This window comes from Oreochromis niloticus, linkage group LG3 (assembly GCF_001858045.2).
Source record: "Oreochromis niloticus isolate F11D_XX linkage group LG3, O_niloticus_UMD_NMBU, whole genome shotgun sequence".
NCBI classification, from domain to species: domain Eukaryota; kingdom Metazoa; phylum Chordata; class Actinopteri; order Cichliformes; family Cichlidae; genus Oreochromis; species Oreochromis niloticus.
In genome coordinates this window covers 64,965,579-64,992,395 of record NC_031967.2, presented here as the reverse complement: position 1 = coordinate 64,992,395, position 26,817 = coordinate 64,965,579, and the positions used below count along the sequence as shown (strand labels likewise).

At 41.1% G+C, this 26,817-nt stretch overlaps 1 protein-coding gene and 1 long non-coding RNA gene across 2 annotated transcripts in view; both read right to left on the bottom strand.

Moving 5' to 3' along the window:
* LOC102078817 (zinc finger protein 665) overlaps positions 1 to 26,817 on the bottom strand; it is a 1,047,781-nt gene that overhangs the window by 429,199 nt on the left and 591,765 nt on the right. The gene's annotated exons all lie outside the window — the stretch shown is intronic.
* On the bottom strand, positions 21,533 to 25,224 carry LOC102083241 (uncharacterized). Its single transcript, XR_268414.4, has 3 exons — positions 25,165 to 25,224; positions 22,218 to 22,323; positions 21,533 to 21,769 (listed from the first exon to the last, which is right to left on the bottom strand). It is a non-coding gene; the product is annotated as an uncharacterized LOC102083241 (long non-coding RNA).

The following is a 26,817-nucleotide window of genomic DNA, read 5'->3' as shown; positions in this document are numbered from 1 at the left end:
TGGGATGTCGTGCTTGGAGAAAACTCTCCTGAGTTTCTCTGATACACCGGCTACATAGGGGATGACAACGTTGTTGCGTCTGTCTTTCTTATCCTCCCTCGCTGGTGTCTGGTCTTCTTTTCTGTGCCTCTTTGCTGACTTTATGAACGCCCAGTTAGGATAACCACATGTTTTCAGTGCTTCCTTTACATGTGTGTGTTCCTTCTTTTTTCCCTGAGGCTTAGAGGGAACATGTTCTGCCCGGTGGTGTAGGGTCCTAATTACTCCAAGTTTGTGTTCCAGAGGGTGATGGGAGTCAAAGAGGAGGTACTGGTCCGTGTGTGTGGGCTTCCGGTAAACTTCAATGTTGAGGTTGCCATTCTCTTCAATGTGCACAGCGCAGTCCAGGAAAGGCAAACAGTTATCCTTTGTGTCTTCCCTGGTGAACTTGATGTTTGTCCACTGTGAGCGACCATCTTTGAACAGAGGCGGTGGTTTACGACACCAACTGTCTGCCATCTATAATCCAGTTTTGAGTTCCCTCCCCAGACGCCTTAACGCCCACTCACATCCTGGGCCATCTGACCTCAGGAATTCACATGATAGGGTGGGGCCAGGTTTCACAATGGGCTCACCCGAAACCCTGGCTGATTAGGTCCCACACCCGCTTTCACACCTTGGTGCATGTGATTAGAGGATCACCAGGGGGTCCTTTGTCCCTCTTTGGGGGGATACTCCCACTGGGTTTAAATCTGGGACTCTCGGCCATTTGACCTTAGAACTGAAGAAGTTTCTCGGATGAGAGGTGAAACGTCTTCAAGCAACTCAAAGAAGTCCAGACGCTTTTCTTTGCAAACTCCTTTGACTACGATGACCTGGATGACTGAGAACCTTCACAGACATATTGCCGTACATTTTGGGAGGAACACCCTTCAACTGGTACGGGAGTTTGAAAGGGAATCAAGGAAACTGGCGGATTATAGGAACCACCTTCGTTTCAACCTAAGATGCAGACAAAGCAGAGTTGTTCCTAAGAGCTTGCGCCTTGGATCCACTGTCAGAGGACACAGAGCAGACTTGATTCTACAGAGAGCACAGAATCACCTTCTAAGTGAAAGGATAAGACAGGTCCATTTCACTATAGATGCGCTCCAGATCAAGATCAGCCAGACTCTGCAGGAATTGGAAACCCTTCTACCCTCTCCAATCTTAGAAGAGGTTCACAAGTTTGTGGACAAGGCTCAGCGGGCCCAACACTCTTAAGGAAAAGAAAGACAACGCAGGAAATTTCACACCTTGCTTTCAAAAACCCACACTCCTCAGTCTGAAACCACACAACTCAGAGAAGAAAACACACCTGAAGACAGTCGTGAGAAATGGGTAAAGAACTTTTCAGACCGGAATCTCACTGAACCTGAAAAGAGGGTTTTAGCCAAAGGACTCAATTTCGCCATTTCTCCGCAACAGTTGCCCATAGTGGACCTCATCACAGCCACAGAAACCGCCATACGGATTAATAAATTATCACAGACCGAAGCAGAGCAAATCAGGATGAAAGTCTCAGCCACCCTCTCCAGTGCCAAAGTCCCTCCGTCTAACCTTACACTACAAGAAAAGAAGGCCGTCGCTTCCCTGAGCAAAGACCACAACATCACTATATTACCAGCGGATAAGGGAAGGTGCACCGTGGTCCTAAACACAACAGATTACCACACAAAGATCACTACTCTCCTCAGTGACAACAACACCTACGAAGCTTTAAAACGAGACCCCACAAGCAGCTACAAAAAGAAAGTTATAGCTTGCCTTCAAGACCTTGAAAAGGACAAAATCATTGACCGCCTCAAATATCACCGCCTTTATCCAGGGGATGCCATACCCTGCATTTATGGACTTCCTAAGATCCACAAGGAAGGGGTCCCACTCAGACCCATAGTCAGTAGCATAAACTCAGCCACTTACAACATTGCGAAACACCTTGCTACCATCCTGGCACCTCTCGTGGGGAACACCCCACACCACATCAAGAACTCCACCGACTTCACCGACAAGGTCCAGAAACTTACCCTGGATCCAGATGAAACCATGGTGTCCTTTGATGTAGTCTCTCTCTTCACTTGCATACCCACCACGGAGGCAGTGGAGACTGTCAGAAAACGACTACAAGAAGACAGCTCCTTGGAAGACAGGACCAACTTTACACCCAATCAGATCTGCACACTGTTAGACCTCTGCCTTACCACAACATACTTCAAATACAACGAAGGCTTCTACAGACAAAAACATGGCTGTGCCATGGGCTCCCCTGTGTCACCTATTGTAGCCAACCTTTACATGGAGGAAGTGGAAAGAAAGGCTCTTGGCTCTTTTAAAGGGAGAGTACCCAGCCACTGGTACAGATATGTAGACGACACCTGGGTCAAAATCAAGACACAAGAAGTGGAATCCTTCACTGCGCACATTAACGCCGTGGATAAAAACATCAAGTTCACCAGGGAAGACACAAAGGATAACTGTTTGCCTTTCCTGGACTGCGCTGTGCACATTGAAGAGAATGGCAACCTCAACATTGAAGTTTACCGGAAGCCCACACACACGGACCAGTACCTCCTCTTTGACTCCCATCACCCTCTGGAACACAAACTTGGAGTAATTAGGACCCTACACCACCGGGCAGAACATGTTCCCTCTAAGCCTCAGGGAAAAAAGAAGGAACACACACATGTAAAGGAAGCACTGAAAACATGTGGTTATCCTAACTGGGCGTTCATAAAGTCAGCAAAGAGGCACAGAAAAGAAGACCAGACACCAGCGAGGGAGGATAAGAAAGACAGACGCAACAACATTGTCATCCCCTATGTAGCCGGTGTATCAGAGAAACTCAGGAGAGTTTTCTCCAAGCACGACATCCCAGTGTACTTCAGACCCAGCAACACACTCAGACACAAACTGGTTCACCCGAAAGACAAAACTCCAAAACACAGACTGAACAACGTGGTGTATGCTGTACAGTGCAGCGAGGAATGCCCGGACCTCTACATTGGAGAGACCAAACAGCCACTTCACAAGCGCATGGCACAACATAGAAGAGCCACCTCCACAGGACAAGACTCAGCAGTCCATCTGCATCTTAAGGACAAAGGTCACTCTTTCGAGGATGCCAATGTTCACATATTGGACAGAGAGGACAGATGGTTTGAAAGAGGAGTGAAAGAGGCCATCTATGTCCACTGTGAGCGACCATCTTTGAACAGAGGCGGTGGTTTACGACACCAACTGTCTGCCATCTATAATCCAGTTTTGAGTTCCCTCCCCAGACGCCTTAACGCCCACTCACATCCTGGGCCATCTGACCTCAGGAATTCACATGATAGGGTGGGGCCAGGTTTCACAATGGGCTCACCCGAAACCCTGGCTGATTAGGTCCCACACCCGCTTTCACACCTTGGCGCATGTGATTAGAGGATCACCAGGGGGTCCTTTGTCCCTCTTTGGGGGGATACTCCCACTGGGTTTAAATCTGGGACTCTCGGCCATTTGACCTTAGAACTGAAGAAGCTTCTCGGATGAGAGGTGAAACGTCTTCAAGCAACTCAAAGAAGTCCAGACGCTTTTCTTTGCAAACTCCTTTGACTGTTCCACTGTCTGTGTTCAGGCATATGTCATTAAACACTTTGGTCAGAGCAGTTTCAGTGCTGTGGTTCTGTCTAAAACCTGACTGGAAGGCATCATAGCAGTTATTCTGTTTTAAGAAATGTAAATTAAAATTATAAAATACAAGTAAATAACAATTGCACAACAGAATGTCAATGTAATGAACACACTTATGCGACCGTGGCTCAGGGGGTTGGGAAGGGCACCTGTAACCGGAAGGTCGCCGGTTCGATCCCCGGCCTCTCTGTCCTAGTCGTTGTGTCCTTGGGCAAGACACTTTACCCTACCGCCTACTGGTGTTGGCCAGAGGGGCCGATGGCATGATATGGCAGCTTCGCTTCTGTCAGTCTGCCCCAGGGCAGCTGTGGCTACAACCGTAGCTTGCCTCCACCAGTGTGTGAATGTGAGCGTGAATGAATAATGTCATTGTAAAGTGCTTTGGGTGCCTTGAAAAGCGCTATATAAATCCAATGCATTATTATTATGTGTTCATTACCGACGCACTTAGTTTTGACAAAGCACACTGCTTAGGTAAAGGATCTCAGTACTTTTTTATCACTGAGTAATTTGTTGTGTTTCGAGCCAAATAAATGACAGAGAGTGACGTTAGAACACGTAATGTGGCAACCTCCCGAAAGGGAGGGGGTTCAATCGTTGGGATGCGCATGCGCAGGCAGATTGCGCGGCGGTGGGCCTTGAACTTTGTAAGGGAAAAAACAATTTCTCACGGACGGTGAGAGCGAAACGGATAACAGTCTTGAGTACCTGCTGGTCTTTGAAGTTCTGGATCCTGGGACTGTTGGAAAAGGTAAAACATTTTTATTAAAACCTTTTTACTGTTTTGTTTTTGTTACTCGTCATTGTAGCTTACTGTTAATGTTGTGCTAACAATAACGGTTAGCTATGTTAGATACGTTAGCCGTTGACGTTAACGCAATTTAGTATCGGTATACAGAACTGTTTTCCTAACCAGTGTTGGGCAAGTTACTTTGAAATAGTAATTCAATTATAGTTACTAGTTACTTCTTCAAAAAAGTAACTGAGTTAGTAACTGAGTTACAATATTCTAAAAGTAATTAATTACTTGGAAAAGTAACTATTGCGTTACTTTAAAAAAAAAACAAAGAGCGTTTGACCCCCTGGCGTCCAGGGTATAATTGGCCATTTTTTTTACTACTCGTGATTTTCTCTCCACATTTTACCTTTAAAAACTATTTGCTTTGCCTTGTTTGGTATCATTCTTTTTAGCGCAACCTTGCGTGCCTGAATTTACAGTTATGTTCTCGTTTTGTCATACTGTACAACCAGAATTGATCTAAAATCAGACAAAAAACATAAAATCAGAGTAGAAAAAGTTATATTTTTACTGTAACAACCATAAACATGTTTAATGAATCATATTTCATAACTTCAAATGCAAATATTAATTGTCAATTTTAAAATCCTATGCACAAGTTTTGCAAACAACAAAGTTATTTGCATCCATTTACCTTTTACCCTTTTTTTAAATAACCATTTCAAACTATTTAAAGAACAATCAGCTGTTCTTCAATAAGATGCCACACAAATTATTTGTGCCACTCCAAAAAAATCATTTCTGTCCACTATAAAGGAGAACATCACAGCCTGATACCTGCAGGTCTGACAGCAGCAGGTGTATCACTCCTGTTTCTACCTGGAGACAGCAGTCGCCTCATTGTTCTGACACACAACACAAAACTATCCACAACACTACACACTAACTACACAAGACAGCACATTAACTACACACTCCAAACACGCTAAACGTCACAAATCTCACATCTCAAAACTCACTCTCTCTTTTCCTGCTCTCTCTTTCTGTTTCTCTCTCTCCCTCGCTCTCTCTTTCTCTCTCTCTCTTTCTCTCTCCGTCACTCCTAAAACTTTTTTTTGTTTTGTTTTTTTGCTCATAAGCAGAGAGTGCTTGCTAGCGCTAACGTGGCGAAACTATTGAGGAAAAAACGCCGCGTATATCTTGTTTATCATGACTCTGGTTTTACATGGCCTATCAACACAGTTTAAAACTGGCACCTTGTTGCTTTGTCTTTAAGTGGTCATGTGATTGACTTACCACGACTACTTTATTCTTCCTCATTCAAACAGCAGCACTCATGCGATTGTTTTACCCCCTGAGCTCCAGGTGTTGTGCTAGACCAGGGGTCGGCAACCTGCGGCTCCGGAGCCGCATGTGGCTCTTTAGTCCTTATAGTGCGGCTCCGCGTGGTTTGGGCAAATAAATTAGAAGTATTTAGCTGAAGTGTATTTTATTTATGTTAGTTCTTTTTACTCGTAGTTCTAAATTGGAAGATTATTGTGATATTGAAATATAAAAATAAAATTATATTCTATTATTTTTTCATCGCTCAAAATAAGAGTCACCCTCGCGGAAGCCGGTATACCCGCAGAAACGCCATGCATTTATCGAGACTTTCAACCCCAGGTAGGCCAATTATGGATCTTTGGATCCACATTATGTCAGCAGCTGTTCTCCACCGTGAACTATGTTAAAGACAAACACTGTTCACGCCTGACAGATGACAGCTTACAGTCCTGCGTAAACTGACTTCGTATAGCCCCGATTTGCGGACTCTGTGCGCAGAGGTTCAGGAGCAGAAGTCCCATTGTAAACAAATCACGGCAGACCCGACGATGTTTCCATGAGCATGCTTTTGACCATCTCTTTATTGAGCACTTTTCACACACGGTTGCTGTACGCATACAGCCGGCTGTAGCTTTTCAGCTCACAGCCCGACATGCACCACCAACAACACAACAGCACAGATAGCACAGACGTTAAGGCAGCGAGGCGTGATTGCGGGTGTCGCTCAGGTGCGTCCGCCTCCCCTGCAGCGGCACTGCAAACCACACCCCACTGCACGCATTAACCAGGTAAAATACATATTTAGGCAGAATTTTGCAAATATCCATTTTTCAGCAGCATAGTGCTTTTTTCCAATTATTTTTTAAGAGTCAGGTCAAGGCTCCAACAGCCCAAAGGTGATATAAGGGTGGCGGCTGACAGTTTTTGTTTGCTACATGGATCATTCTAGTTCAGGTTGGTGTCTTTCCTTTTGTTATATTTCTTTAAGACTTCAAAATGTGTTGATTACATAAATATAATTTTATTTTCTCTGTAGCACTTCATGGATTTCATAAGCAGCACACCTTAGTTGTTCACACAAAGCATAAAGATAAAAAACAATATATACAGTGTTATCTTCATTTTAGATGTCAAAAAGTATTTGCGGCTCCCAGTGTTTTCTTTTGCGTGGAAACCGGGTCCAAGTGGCTCTTTGGGTGTAAAAGGTTGCAGACCCCTGTGCTAGACAGTGATCGTGATTACCGTCCGCGGGAGCGCGCAGCTGCTTAAAGCTGTAGCGTCCAGATTACTTACAGCTACTTCCGTGCAACTGATATAAGACGCGGTAAGCTGAACACAGCTTCAACCGTCTGTTTGTTGAAAAATAGTAACGGAACGCGTTTCCTTGTTAGTAACTGTAATGCCGTTGTAACGATAGGAATAGTAATTAGTTAGATTACTCGTTACTGAAAAAAGTAACGGCGTTAGTAACGCCGTTACTTGTAACGCCGTTATTCCCATCACTGTTCCTAACAAAAGGAAACGACTTTTAAAATATGTGGTTCTATTGCGTGCTGCGTACATAACGTAATGTCAGCTAGACCGATAAAATTTATAATATTGTTAAAGTCACTAAAATGGCGCCTGAAGCCTGTTGTCATGTGAGCTGTCTGCTCTAGAAACTCAGAAATTCATTAGAGCTGAGCCGTACATTAAATACTCACATCAGCCTGTACTTTGCATTCTGTAAGAGCTGTATAAAACACAGCAATGCATAAGTGTTTTGAATGAATAGAAATGTGACACATGAGAAGGTGTGTCTTTGACTGTTACTGTATAACTTATTTTTGGACTAGTTGAGAAGTTATGCTCCGGACATTTGATGTTACCAGGATGGATGTCCTTTTGTAATATAGTTAAATTTTCTTTATACATTTCATTTATCCACCATCGTACATTAAGCCAAGAAGAGTTCATTATACTAACAAGAGGTATCAACACTGGGCCAAAGTTCAGCACGTGGTTAAAGTTTGTAATCCAGCCAGGGTGTAAATATCACTCAGCAGCCAGAGCTGAAGCAGGAGGCATCAAAATATAAATCTACTCTTCCCGGCTTAAATCACAAGACCACCTCTGACCGAAAAGCTGTAGATTTTTCTTGTTTGCACAAATTAATTCAGATTCACACTAATTCTGTTCACAGCTCCAACAAAATGATGAAGAGGAGGGGTAGAAACACACTTAGATGGAATTACAATTGGATGGAAGTCGAGGACAAGGAGAAGGAAGCTTAGGATGAGGATGAAGAAAAGCAGCAGGAGCATCTTTAGGGATCTCTATGATATCATTGAGGTTTGTTTCATTAATATTATCCTCTCACAAAGAAAGATGACTTGTTTTAGTTCACCTGTATTAAATACTGATGTGCAAAATGTTGTGGAAAACCACAGAGCAGGCACGTATAGTGCATCTGCAGGTAAATGAACATCAAATCTCTCAGACTAAAATCTGTATTATACTTTTAGTCTTAAGTCTTGTTGTATATTTATCACCCTTATGATAAAACCCATGTCAGCCATTGGTTTATGGACTTTGTATTTAGAAGCCTCAACATTTGCTTTATTGCTATTGCTATGGGTTTTTTTTTTTTTGGTGAGCCTTTTGGGACCATATTAGGATGAGGAATCAGAATCTGGAGTCGTGCACACTACTGTTTCATTTAGCGTGTATCCATAAGATTTGTATGGCAGATCCAAGTTGTGCCTTGAAAACAGGAAAGTCGTCTGCATAGAGAACTTTAATAGCAGGCTTGTACAAAGTGAAGCTATGTGCTCACATTTGCTGCAAACACTCATTTTAATTGTGTTACCCTGTTTTGATGCAGAATTCAGTTGAAATCAGGCAAGAACTGGACTTGTTTTTATAATGTGTTCTTGTGAATTAATTGTGTATTGCATACATTTGATTTGACTTTCTGCGAGACAACAGTCGTCCACTGGCCAAAAAAGTTTTCCAAATACCTCCATGTGATCAAGCCTGGATTTAGAAAAGAATAGCAAAAAAATCTGCACCTCCTGCTTCACATGCAATTTGCGTGTGTGTGTTCAGAGGCGTCAGCGAGAGAGGAGACCTCGGCTCATCCAGTTGGAGAGCCTGACCAGGAGGAGTAGAACTTTAACTCTGCTCTTCCAAGGCACCCTGCAGACTCGGCTGCTGGCAACAGCGAGGGAGTGCGGCCGCCACTGGGATGACGTGAACGCCAAACAGGAGTCCATCACAGGTCGACTGCAGGTACGCGAGTCAGACCTTCTGAGGAGGGTTTCACTTTTCTCTCTTCTTTATAATTGACCCTTGTTTTCTCTCTCTCAGCTCCTTGTCTCAGAGTGGGAGGGATTTGAAGCACAAAGGGAGGAGCTTGTCGTTTGGTTGGCTGATATGGATGCCCGCCTGAGTGAGGTTGACCAGCTGTCAGGAAACACCTGCAGGTGTGGGGTTGTTTTGATATGACATATATTTGATATGATACATACGTTAAGAGACATTATCCTAAACTGGACTAACAAAGGACCATGAGTCCAACATGAAACTTACCTTACATAACGTAAGGCTGAAGTTCATTGATAATTTTAATCAAAAAACTTGTTGTTGAAATATTTTTACTGAACATGCAAACATCTGCTGATGAAAATGTCTTGATTTATTGGTCTGTGAAGCTATTGCTATTTCTGTGTTTTTATCACTTTCAGATGTTTTATTAATTAAACAATACATGTATTAATTGTTGTGTTATCTTTATAGTATTTATATATATTTATTTATAGTATAGTAAAAATGTTTAATTATTACTGTTTAAATGACTAATATGTGACATGTATTAGTAGTGATGTGGTGCTGAGGGTTAAAATGCCTTTTTGTCTTTTGGTATACTACAAAACGGCAATAAACCATTAATATATGTCTATGCTGTGCTCGTATTTATTTTACCCTACTCAAATTCAATTTATGATACATTTTATTTTGAAAGATTTAAAATGGTTCATTAAAGAACCATTTCAAAAAAGGTTCTATAAAATGGTTTTATAAAGAACCATTTTAAAAAAGGTTCTTTGAAAAACCATTAAAGGTGCCCCAAAGAACCATTTCTTGATGGTTCTTTGGGGCACCTTTAAAGGTTCTTCAATGAACCACTGAAAGAAATGGTTCTTCAAAGAACCATTGTTTGAAAGGTTCTTTGTGGCACCAAAAAAGGTTCTTCTATGGCATCAGTCTAAAGAACCACTTTTGGTTCCAGTTGGCACCTTTATTTTTCTGAGTGCAGGGTAAACCTCCGCCTACCCCACTCCTGCTTTACAGGTGAAAATAGAGCAACAGGACCGCTAGTCTTTGACTTTATTTATTTCCTGCTGTGTTTTACTTGCATCTATTTGAAAGAGTGAGTGTAAACACACACAAAAAAATTTATTTTATGTGCTAGAATGTGCAGAAAATAGGTTTAAATGTTAAACAAATTTCTTCCAGTCAGAGAATGTTGCATATAATTAAAAATCTTAAAAGATTAAAACTAATAAAACAAGTTTTAAAAAGAGACTTTTCCATTTGATTACATTTTGTATGATTGATTATGCAGAAAAAGTAGAATTGGGCTGAAAATTCTATTGCCTATTCAGGTTGTAAATCGTGTTTTTAAAAAGTAACTAAGTAATTAATTACTTTTGAAAATAAGTAATCAGTAAGGGTTGACTTTTTGGGGAAATAATCAGTAATTAGTTACTGATTACTTTTTTCACGTAACTTGACCAACACTGTTCATCACTTGATTACTTCAATACAACACTTGGGCACATATATGCGGGAGTTTTTGTGGCTGTTTTGATATCGCTCTCTCTCTTAACCAATCAAATCTTGCCATGGAAGCAGCTTTAAACTCGGTCTGACCCAGGTTGATAGAGGGTGCCCAGTCTGGATCGCATTTTGTAGGCTGGTTTTCCTACAAAACACAACAAACATTAGCCCGCAAAGCCACAGTGAACAAAGCAGCATAGCACAACGAACTCAATACAAATCATTATAAGACTTATTTGTAACCTATATCAACAATTATGTTATGATAACTTACGTAATAACTACAACAGAAGACTTACCTTTGTGGAAATGCTTGGAGCAGACTAACATGTGAGCTGGATTGTGCCTGAAACGTTATAATTGGTCTTCAATCCAGGCCGTCCGTCGGCTTTTTGTTACTTCGGAAACATGGCTTGAACAATTTCTCTTCCACGACAGAATCCGATAAAAGCCGATCTCTTTACCCGTCGGCTTCCCGTGACTGTCATGCGACCGGCTATTGCAGTTAATAATACAACAGCTTCTTGCCATTATTTGTTTCTTTTTATCACTGTGTGACTGCTTTCATGTGAAAGCCTGCGTGTGCTAGTACCGCTTGCCACTCGTACCTACAATTCTTTGCGGTTTTACCCCGGAAATGACGTCACATTTTCAATCTCTATTGCTAAGGACTCAGGGAAAGAGAGGAGCGGCTGAGAATTGGAACAGCCTTACATTTGTCTCTCTGTAACAATGTGACACTGGATGTCTGCCTGTTGAAACTACATTGTGCTGAAGATGGACTACAAAACAAACATCTTACTTCGTCACAATGTCTTCTAACCCTGTTGTTTTATGGAGGTCATTGTGGTAGGACTTGACTTAAGCAGTCAAAGAAGTGCAAGAGACTGATGCTGTCCAGTGTAGCAACGATTTATTTACCATTTTGTGACCCAAATAATATAAAAAAAACATAAATAAGAAACTCAACTCTATTATTAACTTAGTTCAACTAAATATAACTGAACTCAAATCAACGGAAATTAAGGTCAAACTGCACACAGCTACACTGACCTGAACGTTTCTTCTCAAACACCTGAGTTTTTCTGCTTAAATAGTCCACTTAACCAAACAATGGCCGTTTCTCAATTCTCAAGTACGCGAGTACGTACTCGCGTTCTCGGTGAGTACGTACTCGCCAAGAACGCACGGGAGTACGTACCCGCCGAGAACGCGAGCACGGACTCGCGATATGTACAATTGGAACACCTGCGTACGTGATGATGTCACAGGTCCGGAGTTTTTACTGCCGTCCCCTCTTAATTTAACTGTGAGTAACATGTTATGAAGCTTAACTTTAATCACAGCCAAACCGGTTTACTCAGGAACAAATAAAACACTGAAATAAAGCAAACATTAACATTTAGAAGTGATCTAAGTGACTTATATATCATTTTTAACCTCAGTAGTGAAACCTCTATTAATAAAAATAGTGTACATGTACATACGTGTACATACCTTAATAAAAACAAGCAGGTGAGATGTTAGAACGCTTTTATTTCTATTCTAGTGGACACTCAATACTATAGAGTCTGCTGTTGAGTTTTGGACGAAATGCATTCTGGGATATTTAGCTGTACCAAGGCCGTTTATCAATGCCCAAGTACGCGAGTACGTACTCGCGTTCTCGGTGAGTACGTACCCGCCGAGAACGCACGGGAGTACGTACCCGCCGAGAACGCAAGCACGGACTCGTGGGCCGTTTCTCAATTCTCAAGTACGCGAGCACGGACTCGTGATTTGTACAGTCGGAACACCAGCGTACGTGATGATGTCACAGGGCCGGAGTTTTTACTGCCGTCCCCTCTTAATTTAACTGTAAGTAACATGTTATGAAGCTTAACTTTAATCACAGCCAAACCAGTTTACTCAGGAACAAATAAAACACTGAAATAAACCAAACATTAACATTTAGAAGTGATCTAAGTGACTTATATATCATTTTTAACCTCAGTAGTGAAACCTCTATTAATAAAAATAGTGTACATGTACATACGTGTACATACCTTAATAAAAACAAGCAGGTGAGATGTTAGAACGCTTTTATTTCTATTCTAGTGGACACTCAATACTATAGACAGCTGCTGGGGTTTCTTTAACCTGAGTAGTGAGAAGTCCGCGAGCGGTTGGGGGGGGGGTTGGAAACGATGTGCCGGGAGTCCGCTGTTGAGTTTTGGACGAAATGCATTCTGGGATATTTAGCTGTCCCAAGTCTACACCGATGCATGCTCGATAAAACGGGCGGATCGAGAACACATCCGGGACTTTTTCGCGTTCTCGGCGTGATGCGTACTTCGAATTGGAACAGTACTTGGTCTCCGACTGATGACGTATCACGAGTACACGAGAACGCAAGTACGCACAAGTACGCATATTGATAAACGCCCCAAGTCACCACCGATGCATGCTCGATAAAACGGGCGAAGCGAGAACACATCCGGGACTTTTTCGCCTTCTCGGCTTGATGCATACTTCGAATTGGAACAGTACTTGGTCTCCGACTGATGACGTATCACGAGTACACGAGAACGCAAGTACGCACAAGTACGCATATTGAGAAACGCCTAATGTCTCCTCTGGACTATTCCATTCAGTAGGTAAGATGAACATGATTATATTCAAACCTCTACTGCCACTCTTTACTAACAACATAAACCCTATGGTGTAATCAATACATATTACAACAATAAATCTATTTCTTCATAAACACTCTAAAATCAACTTTATTAAATTACAAGAGTTCTTCCCCTCCCGCACTTGGTCTCTTCCTGTGACCTCAGATGAACCCAGAAGCTATAAAGCAGGAAGTAAAACTACATTTCCTCCTTTTGTTTCTGGAAGACAGGTAGGTAAGGTAAGTTCTAAACAATACAAATTAACAGTTGAACTAAAGAACATGTTAACTTAACAAACTTGTAGGAATTGACGTAAACCAAGATGTTATATTATATAATCTGTAAAAGTGCAAAACATAAACAAACCCGGGATAGTAAATGTTTGCCTATTGCAGATTACATGTGAAATATGATTAAATCAAAACAAGAATGTTAACTAAGAATATGGACAAACGGTGTTCTCACCCACTTTGTCACAGTCATATAAATGAGAACAGCCTGTTAAAAATATCCCCTCATTACAAAGTTTGAATGTTAAAGAAGAAGGAACATTTAGGGTCAGATTTACTAACATCCGCAGCAGCTCAAAGACGTCTTTTGATGTTAAAAGGCTGCTGGATTTACTGAAGAGGCTCAGTGTCAGTTTGTGACTGAAAGATTTTAAACATTCTGTAGTCAAACTGCTGATTACAACACTTGCTCTTGATTTGTGATCTTGATTTCTTTCCAATATTCTTGAAAAGAGTCAGAGAGTCAATTAATGACCCTCATGAAATCACTAATAAACACTGATTACACTCTGTTCTTCTTGCAGCAGCAATTTTTTCTGAAGGTAACAATTTCCCATGTTATCCTCAGCTGCAATTGAGCAGTAAGACTGTATTTGTCTCTATTCAAATGATGATTCAGTGAATTTTAATTATTCTGCAGCAGGACAAAAATCCCAAACATACAGCCAAAGTCATTAAGAACTATCTTCAGTGTTAAAAAGACCAAGAAGTACTGGAAGTGATGGTACAACCCCCACAGAGCACATCATCAAGTGTGTCTGGGATTACATGAAGAGAGAGAAGGATGTGAGGAAGCCTATATCCATAGAAGATCTGTGGTTAGTTCTCAAAACTGTATGGAACAACCTACCAGTAGAGTTCTTTCAAAAACTGTGTGCAAGTGCACCCAGAAGAATTGATGCCGTTTTGAAGGCAAAGGGTGTTCAAACCAAGTATTGATTTAGATGCATCTTTTGTTCATTCACTGCATTTTGTTGATTGATGAAAATATGGTGATTTTCAGCTAGCAGGGCTCAAATTAGAACAGAGGTCAGTTGTATTTGTAGGTTATTGCCAATAACCTTTAACTATTTAAATACATTTTACTAAAGTGACTGGAATGTGGGTGACATTTAAGATTGTTTCAGATTTTTGAGGTTGTTGTTTTTATTTTAATAGAGGGAGTTTTAATAAACATGGACATGTCTAAGGGGGCCCACTGGTTTTGTAACAGTGCACTTAGAGAAAACCTGTTAGGTGATTTTGTTTTGTGTTTTCATGAGCTAATAATCAGCTCTCTTTTTCTCATTTTTGTTCTGAAGCAGGCCTGGAAGAGAGTGAACTAACAGCGCTGACAAAATTCTTGGGAGAACAATCAGAAGGTGGGCTTTTCAGATTATAATTGGCTGAGGAGGAGTCTACCTGTGGGGACCTGATCAGATTGTGAGTCTCTGTCTAAAAGGATTGCAGCGAGCCAATCCAGTCAAAAGCATAAAGAACTATTTTCTAAAAACAAAATAAAACAAATGAATGAGCTCATGTTGCTGATGTGGAGAATCCGATTATTCGTGCGGGAGTCTCCACTATTGGCAATACCTAGTGTGAATGCATGGGAGTGAATGTGTGTGACTGGACCAAGGTGGGGATGACTAAATGTGGACAAACAATTTACTATGCCAGCAAGAGAAAGGGGATGCTTTGTTTTGCTTTTGTCATAAGCAGGACGAGTGGAAGACTTAATTCTGGGGATGCTGACTTTTGAGTTGCTTTGGGGAAATTTCTGTTCTACTGACTGGGGTTAGATTTTGGTATTACATTATATTGTTGGGTGTAGGCCAAATGCTAAAAGGGAAACATTTTTTGATATAACTTACGTTACCATTAACTGAAGAAACACATGATTGATAACTGTTCTGTTTTAAGTTTTTTGTTATGACACAAATTGGATCATAAAGGGGGAGAGTTGAGTATGAAATGTAAAGTACAGGTTTTGTTTCCAGGAAATTCCAAGGATCCAGACTTTTGCATGGAGCAAGGAGTTTGAGAAGATTTGACATAATTGATTTTATTCCTAAATACAGGTTTCGGGCTCGGAGCAGAGAGGAGGATTGCTGAGCTGTTTTGAGAAATGATATGAGTAACTTTTTTCCTTTAATTTCCTAAGCTTGGGTGATGCATTTTGAGTTTTTTGAGTTTTTATTTATTTGGACACATCTGGTGTGTCCAAATATAAAGGGGGAATTTAAGGGGTAATTTGTAATGGGTTCTAGGATCATTTTATGACTTTTGGGGTTTTTGATAATTTAGATATGGTAAAACTGGGGCAGAAATTGTTATGTTTAAGTTAAAGGATTAAAATGAACTGAATCCTGTTTAGAAGATAAAATGCCGGTGTCCATGAGAAGTTGTACACCAAATTTAAAGGGAAATTGTGGGACATTTTTGAATAAAAGATATGCTTTGGGGAAAACTAGCAAAGAGTTTGAGTAGAAAATGTGTGATTTCTTTTTGATTCCTAGGATAAGTGGTTATAATGCAGGCTTACACATACAGATATTACATAGATTTATTTCTAGGGTAGAGGAGAGAGCTTCTTAAGAGAGTGTTAAAAGTGTCGCTGACCAAATGAATAACATTGAAGATTATATATGTAGAAATGATTTTTCTTACACATTGCGATCGTGCTCATTAACAGAGTTGATGTTCGGTCCATTTAAGGTCATAAGCTTCGACGAGCGCGATGTCTCAGTTGATATATTGCGGGGGACTTGGAGCAACAGAAGGAAAAACAGCATTCACGCTTACAAACACACATGATTTAAACATAGGCGAGGCCAAAGGCCTGGACTTGATGTAGCTTTTAACTGTACAGCTCCTAACTTGCAGGGATGGCGTGGAGTGTAATGAATGAATGCAAAACATGCTTACAGACACAAACATGACATAGATTTATTTTATAGGGTAAAGGTGGAGCACATGTTGCTTTGTTTCTGCTTAGCAACTACTGAGGCAGAAGGTGTTAAAGATAAGTATGCAATAAGTGAACAGGAAACGTGTGGGGGTGAGACGGGTCAAACAAAATGTTGTAGATAATGGAAACTTGTCTAACTGGCATTAACAGTAACTTTTGCATGTTATGTATATGCTTGAAGCAAAAGGAGGCGTAAATCCTGATAGAAATTTTGAAGTGTGCTTTCTAGCGGAGAGTTAGGCTGACATGGGGATGGTGTATATTTTACCCTGGGTGTGTTTAATAGAACTAAAAGCGTTGCTCACACACATAAAGAGCATTGAGATTAAGTAAAGTTAATATAAAGGATAGAGCCCAGAACATGATATGGTGAACCAACTTTGAATAATTAAAGGAACATTAGATGAACACAGTAGATTAGTGAGGTGTAGCAGAGAGAGGCTGTTTGTTTTCTATCCCTTACAGGAGATTTCCACTACAGAGGGACCCAGAAAAGGAGCAGAGACCACTTAAGCATGAAGTGTCTTCAAGTGGGAGCTGGCGTTTTATCACCTAGATGACATGAGGTTATTGTCTGATTTGCTGAGTCAGGGGACGGCTAGAGAGGGTCAGAGCGAAGGCAGTGGACCTGGGAGTGGTGGTTTCGGTGCCCATGATGCCATTAATGGATCTAGAGGTGACAGAGTGAGTTGAAGAGTGACACAAGAAAACGGTGTGGTGATGTCTCTGGAAGAGACGTCAAGAGAGGGAATTGTAGAATTACAGGGATTATTTTACATAACCATCATCTTTATCATTGCATTAATTATCATTTCATCAAAGCATTTATTGAAGTTGTTGGCATTATGTTATAATTTGTATTACAGGGGTTATCATAATCACATATTAACATGTTTATTACAGGTGCAGGTAGAACCACTTAAATCGTTGAGTTAAATCTATAATCTTAAAAGCTTATATGCTGAGTATATTGTTACAGTAAAATAGTAGCTGAGCAAAGGCCTCAGTGTATTCAGCAACATATTGCACTAGAGTTTACTTGACAACAGGTGACGGAAGGAGGACAAGTCCATGGGGACCTCATCACCATATTTGAAAAAGGATGCCAGAAAGGGGAACTTCTGTGTCTGCATTTATCTCTTCAAAATGATCATTGTCTGTAGAAGAGGCAAATACTGTTCTTAAGATGCAAATTATGTGCTTGTAAATGCAAGAGGGGGCGTTATAATACCCTGATGTTATAAAAGCAATCTGAAGTGTATTTTTGGGCGGGGGTTTACAACTGATGTTTTGCAGTTTAAACCTCCCCACGCTGCGTGTATTCATTAAAATCAATTGTTTGAACAAGCTCTTCTGGACCATCATTGTTTTACTCTCGTCCTCAATTTCGGACCCGTAACACTCCTGTATTAGATTAAAATAAGAGAAAACAGATAACCACTGTTGTGATACCCTTTATCTCTCACTTGGGTTTGTTGGTTTTGTCAAGTCAATTAATACAAAGGAGGACTGACTTAGTTGAACTTCCTCAGTTGAAACACTCACACAGGTACACACTTAACCTGTATTTTTGTAGGAAAAATTATTCTGGCAACTTAAGCTCACCATCTACAAACTTAACATGAGAAGTTCAAGATTACAGAAAACAAACTGAAGCAGAATTAAGAGAAACTCTTTGTTTCTTTATCAGTACCTGTGAGAAGACTGTTCACACTGTGTTGTTCTCTCTGCAAAGGTTTCTATCAATAAATCTAACTCCAATAGATCTAAAAATAATTTATCTAAAAAGATAGAAAACAAGTAGAAAATCAAAGTGACAGGAAATATGTGTCAATGTTGCCATATTCATCAGCAAGAACATTAGACAACTTCAGGTTCTGTCACGACCGGGCAGCCAATACAAGGAAGAGGACTCAGATGCAGACACCACACAGAGGCTCAAAGGAACACTGTAAAACAAGATTTTATTTTGCCACGCAAGGATAACACACATGGAAAAAAAAAATTAAAACGTAAAATCACTAAATATGAACTAAAGGTGAGCGGGAAATGAATCTATCCTCTGGAATTGCTCAGACCCATAGACTAACACAATGCAGAGCCGGGGGAGGTCTGCTTGTGTCCACCTGAAGGAAGTAGGTAGCATCTCCTGGGTGTAGTTGCTGTTTCCCCCTCTGGGGGCGAGTGTACCTGGACTTGGGGTATAGAGTACGTTTGTGGAGTTTGACACTGTGTGTAGAGCGTCCATTTGTGGATGTCTGTACGTTGGGTGAGTGCCCAGTACTTGTTTTTGTGTGCATGAGGGTTGAAATGCACATTTGTGTCTGTCTATATATCAGGTCTTACACTATCTCTCTGGGAACAGAGAGGCCCTCCAACATATGGAGGCCTTTGTCCCCACACCACAGTCCCTGCCGGTGGCTGATTCCTGAGGGAATCAGCCACCGGGGGAGGTCTGCGTTAGTGGTTCTTGGTATCTAGGGCTGGGCTGGCTTAAGCCCTTTAATGGTCCACCATATACAAGTGGATGGCGGGATGAAAAGGGGAAAAAAACAGAAAAAGGAAAAGAAAATATATGGACACTGCTAGCATAATGGACAGGTTTTTGATGCTGCTCCCACACAAACGCAAAGCAGGAGATGAAGCATCGCCAAATATGTTTCCAAACAAACTTCCTTCCAAGCCAAAGACTAGAAAATATGGTGAAGCATATCTTTCCTTTGGCTTCACCTGCACAAATGCCAAGGTAGGTCTCCGCGACAGAATTAGTTTCCCCTGCGTCGGGAGCATGCGCTGGGCTCTCTGAATCACGGACAAATAGTATCCCATATTTTTGATTTTTAGTTCACAAACCCTTCTTATAATGACTAACTACTCCCGACATTTTGGAGATGTTAGCTCTTTATACAGTAAAGTTACAGTGGGATACAAATAACATCAAGATTTTTCTTGTAAAACAAAGGGGGGGCTAAAAAAAAGTCTGGGAACCACTGGTTTAAGAAAAGGTTTACAAATTTAAGTACAACAATGACAACTTTTATCAAAAATCACTCCAACAACTATAGATCAACTTACCTCAAAATATATACAGTATATACACAATTACATCAATATGATGCAACAAACACAGCAGTACTACAATACTCAAAGCTTCATAGAACTGAAACAAACATTTATTTTTAGGTCCATTCTGCTGCTGATACATACTTTAGGTTTCTGAATATTGCCTCACAGATGATGTGCAGCAGTGGGTCCCTCAGTCTGTCCTCACTCTGGACATTTGCAGTTGTCACACATGGAAATCAAATGTGTGATAACCTGCAGGATTCAAACACAAGTGTAACTTATAAATACATGTTCATACTTTTATTCCACAGTCAGAGAGAAAGAAAAAGAGAGAGAGTGCAGGACAGACAGACAGGTGACAGTCTCAGGTGTATACACTGCTACAAAACAGCACAAGAGAGGATTTAGTGTTTGTGTAATTACGAGTGCTAAACAAGAAGAGTTCCCAGATGGTACAGTGGACACATGTCAGGGCTCTATACTGTGACCAATTTGGTCGCAAATACAACATAATTTCTCAGTGGTGCGACTAAAAAAATCTTAGGTTTCACCAGTGCGACCACCAGTTCGAGTAAAAAAAAGTCTCCGTGTGGGGAACAACAAGCACACACTATGCCTCAGAGATAGTCAGGTGCGGGACCTCTCTGATTGGTTGTGGTCTAGATATTCCTGTCGGCCTATGTGTATGTACGTTTGAAAGTGCAGGCGGAGAGAAAGAGGTGAGTGGTAGGGCTGGGTTTCAATGATCGATTTTCCAATTAAAATGGATCTTAACTTGAATAACGTGATATTGATTCATTAAATACTGAATCAACTTTTAAATATAAATGTATTTTGCCAGAAACGCCAGGAGCTCACAAAACTATTTCAACAACCACCAAACAGCAAAAACAGCAAATGAGATCACGTAAACAGATTCCACACAAAGACGTGAACACAAAGCGGGGACCCTCTGACGCATCAGAATCAGTAAGATGTCGGCCTCCTCACCCGACAGCACGAATATGGACACGTCGTCGGGGCTGAAAGTTGACATCTCACTGATTCTGAGCTGCTGGTATTGTTCCTCTCCGACCAAAAGGAAGCTTCTTTTTTGCTCTTTATCTTTACAAGATAAAACATAAATACATACCGCACAGTAACTGCACTTGTAGAGTTACTTTCTGGTGTGGATCTGTTGGTGGATTTTCAGGTGATGTGGAGATTTAAAAGTCTTCTCACACAGGTCACATTTATAAGGTCTCTCCTCAGAGTGGCTAAACATGTGTCGTTGTAACTGTGCACCTGTTGGAAACAGTTTCCCACACTGATCACAGCAGGAAACATCATTTCCAGTGTGAATCCGGAGGTGAATATTTCTGTAGTGTTTGTCGTTGAAAGTTTTTCCACAAAAGTCGCAGCTATACGCCTTAATTCCACTGTGGATGAGTCTATGTTTTTTTAAGTTTTGAGACAGGTTAAAAGACTTTCCACACAAGTCACAGCTGTAAGGTTTAACTCCACTGTGGATGACTTGGTGTGTTTTTAAGTTTTGAGCCTGGGTAAAAGACTTTCCACAGAAGTCACAGCTGTAAGGTTTAATTCCACTGTGGATGAGTTTGTGTGCTTTTAAGCCTCCAGCATGGGTAAAAGACTTTCCACACAAGTCACAGTAGTGTGCTTTAAATCCACTGTGGGTGACTTGGTGTATTTTTAACCCTCCAGCCTTCGTAAAAGACTTTCCGCAGAACTCACAGCTGTAAGGTTTAACTCCACTGTGGATGAGCTGGTGTGTTTTTAAGCTTCCAGGCTGGCTAAAAGACTTTCCACACAACTCACAGGTGTAAGGTTTAACTCCACTATGGATAAGCTGGTGTGTTTTTAAGCTTCCAGGCTGGGTAAAAGACTTTCCACACAAGTCACAGCTGTACGCTTTCACTCCACTGTGGATGACTTGATGTTTTTTTAAGCTTTGAACCTGGGTAAAAGAATTTCCACACAAATCACAGCTGTACGCTTTCACTCCACTGTGGATGACTTGGTGCTTTTTTAAGCTTTCAGCCAGGGTAAAAGACTTTCCACACAAGTCACAGCTGTAAGCTTTAACTCCACTGTGGATGAGTCGGTGTCTTTTTAGGCTTCCAGCCCGGGTAAAATCCTTCCCACACTCATCACAGCTGTATTTTTTCTCTCGCTTTCTTCTGTGACGTTTGTCGGCCTCCTGAGAGCACTGACTTCTCGCTCCATGTTGGTCCTGCAGTGACAGAGATACAAACAGAGGCAGTGAGTGAAATGCAGTCGTGGAACAAACTGAAACTCCCTCTATTAGTGGAATGAAACATGTCAACAAACACATTGTAGGTGTGTTACCATCAGTTTCTAGTGATAGTATCACATTTCAATGGTGTGCTACAATGACAGTCGTAATGAAAAATACATATTGAAGAAATATTGATAAGTGGAGAAAATATTTTACTCATAAAGAATTGTAAGTTCAACTGATGATATTGTTGTTTCAATGTGTGTAGATAATATATAATCTTTGTATTTTCTTGCAACTTCTGTGGTTTTTGATTTTGAATGTAGATTCTGTATATATGGGCCCAGGATGGAAAAGATAAAGCTGCTGTTAACGTGTTTTTAAAAACCAACCAGCTGTGCACACAGTTTCAATAACATTGTAACTGTGATATTTTTCTCACCTTTTGTATTGAAGTCATTGTTTCCTCTGTAGTGGCTGAGCTGAGTCCAAATGGCTGAAATTGTTCCTCTGTTGTTCCACCAGACTCTTCTCCTCCTGTTACTCAGCTGGAACACAAAAAGTATATAGACGTATTTTATCCCTGACAAAAAGAAGCAGAGCAAATAAACATTACTACACTCCTCAGTGACGACAGTACCCATGAAGCTTCAAGGTGAAACCCCAGAAGCAGCTACAAATAGAAAGTCATCAGTTGCCTACAAGAACTTGAAAGGGAAAAACCCACTGACTGTCCTGTATATCACCACCTTTACCCAGGGGATGCTAGACCCTATATATAAAAAAAGAGTCCCGCTCAGACTCATTGGTAGCAGTATAAACTCAGCCACCTACAACATTTCCAAGCACCTCATTACCATCCTAGACGCTAGATGTTTTTATGTTTTTTACATGTTTCTGAAACAAGAAGGTGTAGCAAACAGATTTTTGTTTGGGGAAAAAGAAGGGGGGGGGGGGGGGGGGGGGTAATTAAAATGACATACATGAGCACAAAATGTATTAATCTTACTAACACATACACACACACGCAATAAAGCTCATGAAGACCAGATGATTTTAAGCATGTTTTTCTGATTTCATCATCTTTACTGTCCAAGTAGTACAAAAAACAAACAAACGAAAACACCCACTAATATTTCCTAAAATGTAGTGTTTTGTTTGTTTTATTTAATTCCAAATATTGTGTAACAAGACAAAATTGCAAACATGAACGCAATTTTTTTTTCTCACTCTTAACTATCTGAAGCCTTTCAGTTTCATTTCTCATGTGCAAGTTAGGACAGGGTCAACATTGAAATGAAATGTATTTGAGGAGCAGAAGACAGTCACTCAGCAGTATAGTACAGTATAGTACAGGTTCTGGCCAGACATGTGGCAGCACTTTTGCTACAATTTTGTTTGTATTTAACAAAATAAAACTGCAGGGATAAGCGTACACGTTAGTTTTTTGACTGCAAGTGAAAATTGTTTTCTTTCCAAATAAATCTCTCAATGAGATTCAATCAAACATATCCCTCAATATATCTGGGGCTCTGTCCCAATTAAGAGACCGCGCACTTGAAGTACGCATTTTGAGACCTATTACGTCACAGCGACGCGACAACGGCTATCCCAATCTGAAGTGTACTCCAAATATTCAGAAACCTAAAGTATGTGTCAGCAGCAGAATGGACCTAAAAATAAATGTTTGTTTCAGTTCTATGAAGCTTTGAGTATTTTGGATTAGTAGCACTGCTGTGTTTGTTGCATCATATTGCTGTAATTGTTTATACGCTTTATATATTCTGAGGTAAGTTGATCTATAGTGTTACATCATATTCTATAAGGATGTCATGTGTTTGTATATTTTCTGTCCAGTTTGACCCATTTAGCAGAAGTCAGCCTGTTTAAGACTCTGATATCTATTCTGTACTCTTCATTCTATCAGAAACAGTTATCACAGCTCGTACATTTTCTTTTTACACATATATGTCAGCATTGAGGCAAATTTAGCAATGCCCAAATATTGAACAAACAATTAGGGGTGGGCGGTATAAACGGTATACGGTATGAATTTGGCCAATGGTAGAGATTTTGGCTATACCACTTTACCGCGATAGCACATGTTGATGATGTCATCAAGCTACACCTGTTTTGCAGTGATGGGAATAACGGCGTTACTTTTTTCAGTAACGAGTAATCTAACTAATTACTATTCCTATCGTTACAACGCCGTTACAGTTACTAACAAGAAAATGCGGTCCGTTACTATTTTTCAACAAACAGACGGTTGAAGCTGTGTTCAGCTTACCGCGTCTTATATCAGTTGCACTAGCCATACGAGAAGTCGGATCACTTTCTTTCTAAGCTTCTTAGACTCGGAACAAAAGCTGTCCAGCTTTGTGTTTATCAAAACCCTTTTTACAAATCCTGCTGGAATACGTCAGGTCACAGCTGCAGACAAAGCACGATGGAAATAATTGAACAAGCAAGCAAACGCTCAGCTTCTCCCAGCATGCTGAGCTAATGATTAGTTCATGTTTTTCTGCAAACACTCTCTCACCCTTCTCTCAAGACACCTAGGAGAGCAGCAGAAGACTTCATTCAGGAGCTGTTGAAGTTTTTCACTGATTCTTTTTGATGGTAGCGATCAGGCGGATATTTTTACTTCCAAAAACAGACGTCTTTATTTGCCTTGGAAGAAAATAAAATATAGATGCACCCATAGCTGGACTGGCCAGCTATGGGTGCTGATGGCGATTTTTCGTTTTTATGGGCCGATGTTTTGGGGTTTTTTTGCGTTTTTTTATAACAAGTTGATCTGGCTGTAGGTAGGCTGTGGCACTTGGCCAGAGGTGGCGAGGGTCGATTCGAATCCATGTTAGTGCACACAAAGTAAACTGCACGCTTTAGTTGTGAAGCAAAAACGCTGAAATCGGAGAAATGAAATGTAGGAGGGGAACGATAACGAAGGCAAGAGTCTCCCGATTGTTTACTCTTGCTGTCCTGTGAACAACATCGGCGTGGTGTTAATTGTTTGCCGTTTTCGCGATCGCGTCGCGCATGAGAATATCGCCAACTCACGACATTTTTAAACATTTTGTTGTTCAACAGCAACAAATCCTATTCTAAAAGCTGATTGCCCTCCCCCAGGCTTGTACCTGTGGCTTCCTGTCCTGGGGGTGGGGGTTGGCTCTTCTCCTGCCCTGCACCCCATCCTTTTGTTCATATTCAAAGACTATTTTTCTATATGTATTCTTACCCCCTAGCAACCGCCATATTATAATGTTGCAGACAATCACAAACTCTACAGTCTCTCTAACTGCACTGTATACCAAGCAATCTATTATTCTCAACAGAGCTAAACTCAGCATAAACTGAACCCACAGTAAAGTTAGCTCGGTGCTTACCTTTAGATGAGCCCACAAACCGAGAGAAACTCCGTGATGAAGCTGGAAGCTTTTCCAAACACAGGAAACAGATCAGGGAGCAGAGACCCACGTGGTTCACGCTGATCTCAGCTACGATCCAGGAGACAAGGGTGTGCAGATCGATGCAGATATCGATCCAAACGTTGGTAGTGGTATATGTTCCTGTAAGTTTACTACTTTACTCCCGTTTCATGAAAAAGCAGCTCTCTCTGCTCAACTCCTGTCCTGCGCACACACTTTGCCCCGCCTCTTCTTCTTCTTCTTGTTCTACGTATTATTGGCGGTTGGCAAACAACTGCATGGTGCATTACCGCCACCACTGGATGGAGTCTGGAAAAGAAATCACGCTAAAAAAAAATAAATAAAAAAATCATATCCTCCCAAACAACCTTCCTTCTCTCAAAAACTGAAACAAATTCTGATAACATTTATCCCCCGACAACTTCTGTAATAACCCTACAAGATCAACTTTCATAGCAATGCTACAGAGATTTTGGACCAATCGTCTCCTCTTGTCACGGTCGGACGGTCCTTCCCGGACGACCTGCTTGTTTATTTGTGATGTGTGTGTGCGCCTTCCGCTCTTTCTCTCTCCCTCCCTATTCTGCGGGTCTGGCTGCCTAGGAGCAGCGTCTCCGAGAGAGTGAGAAAGGCCGACCTCTGACCCGGAAGTGTAATAGAATAGAATAGAATAGAATTCAACTTTATTGTCATTGCACATGTCACAGGTACAGGGCAACGAAATGCAGTTTGCATCCATCCAGAAAGTGCTTTAGTCGTGATATAGATATATTACAATATAAATTAGCAATAATAGAGATGTGTAAGTATATTACAGAAATGGGTCTATTATGGTATGTTATAATGTACACAGTGTGAAGTATGTTATGAATATTCTATAAGTATGTACAGGCTGTAGTGAGTACAAGCTATGTACAGGCTATGAACAGGATATAAATATGAAATAAAAACTATACAGAAATCTGAGATATACAGTTATACAGAATGTGAACTATGTAAGTTAAAAACAGTTGTGGGATTAAAAATTATCGTATGTACAGAATGATTATCTACACAGAACTATACAGTAGTGGTAAAGTGCTAGTGGTTGTGGGTGTGTGTATGTTCAGTCCATGAGTTTAACGTGGGTCAGATGTCAGGAGTCTGACAGCTGTGGGGAAGAAGCTGTTCCGGTACCTGGTGGTCTTAGTCCGGAGGCTCCTGTAGCGCCTCCCAGAGGGCAGGAGGGTGAAGAGTCTATGTGATGGGTGACTGGGGTCTCTGATGATTTTCCCAGCCCTTTTCAGACACCGCTTCCTGTAGATGTCCTTTATGGCAGGAAGTGGTGCTCCGGCGATGCGCTGGGCAGTTTTCACGACCCTCTGCAACGCCTTCCGGTCCGAGGCAGAGCAGTTCCCGTACCAGACTGTTATACAGTTGGTCAGGATGCTCTCGATGGTGCAGCGATAGAAGTTCACCAGGATGTCTGAGGACAGGTGGTTCTTCCTCAGAGTCCTCAAGAAGAAGAGGCGCTGGTGAGCCTTCTTGACCAGCTTGGAGCAGTTGGTCGTCCAGGTGAGATCCTCGGAGATGTGGACTCCCAGGAACTTGAAGCTGCTCACACGCTCCACA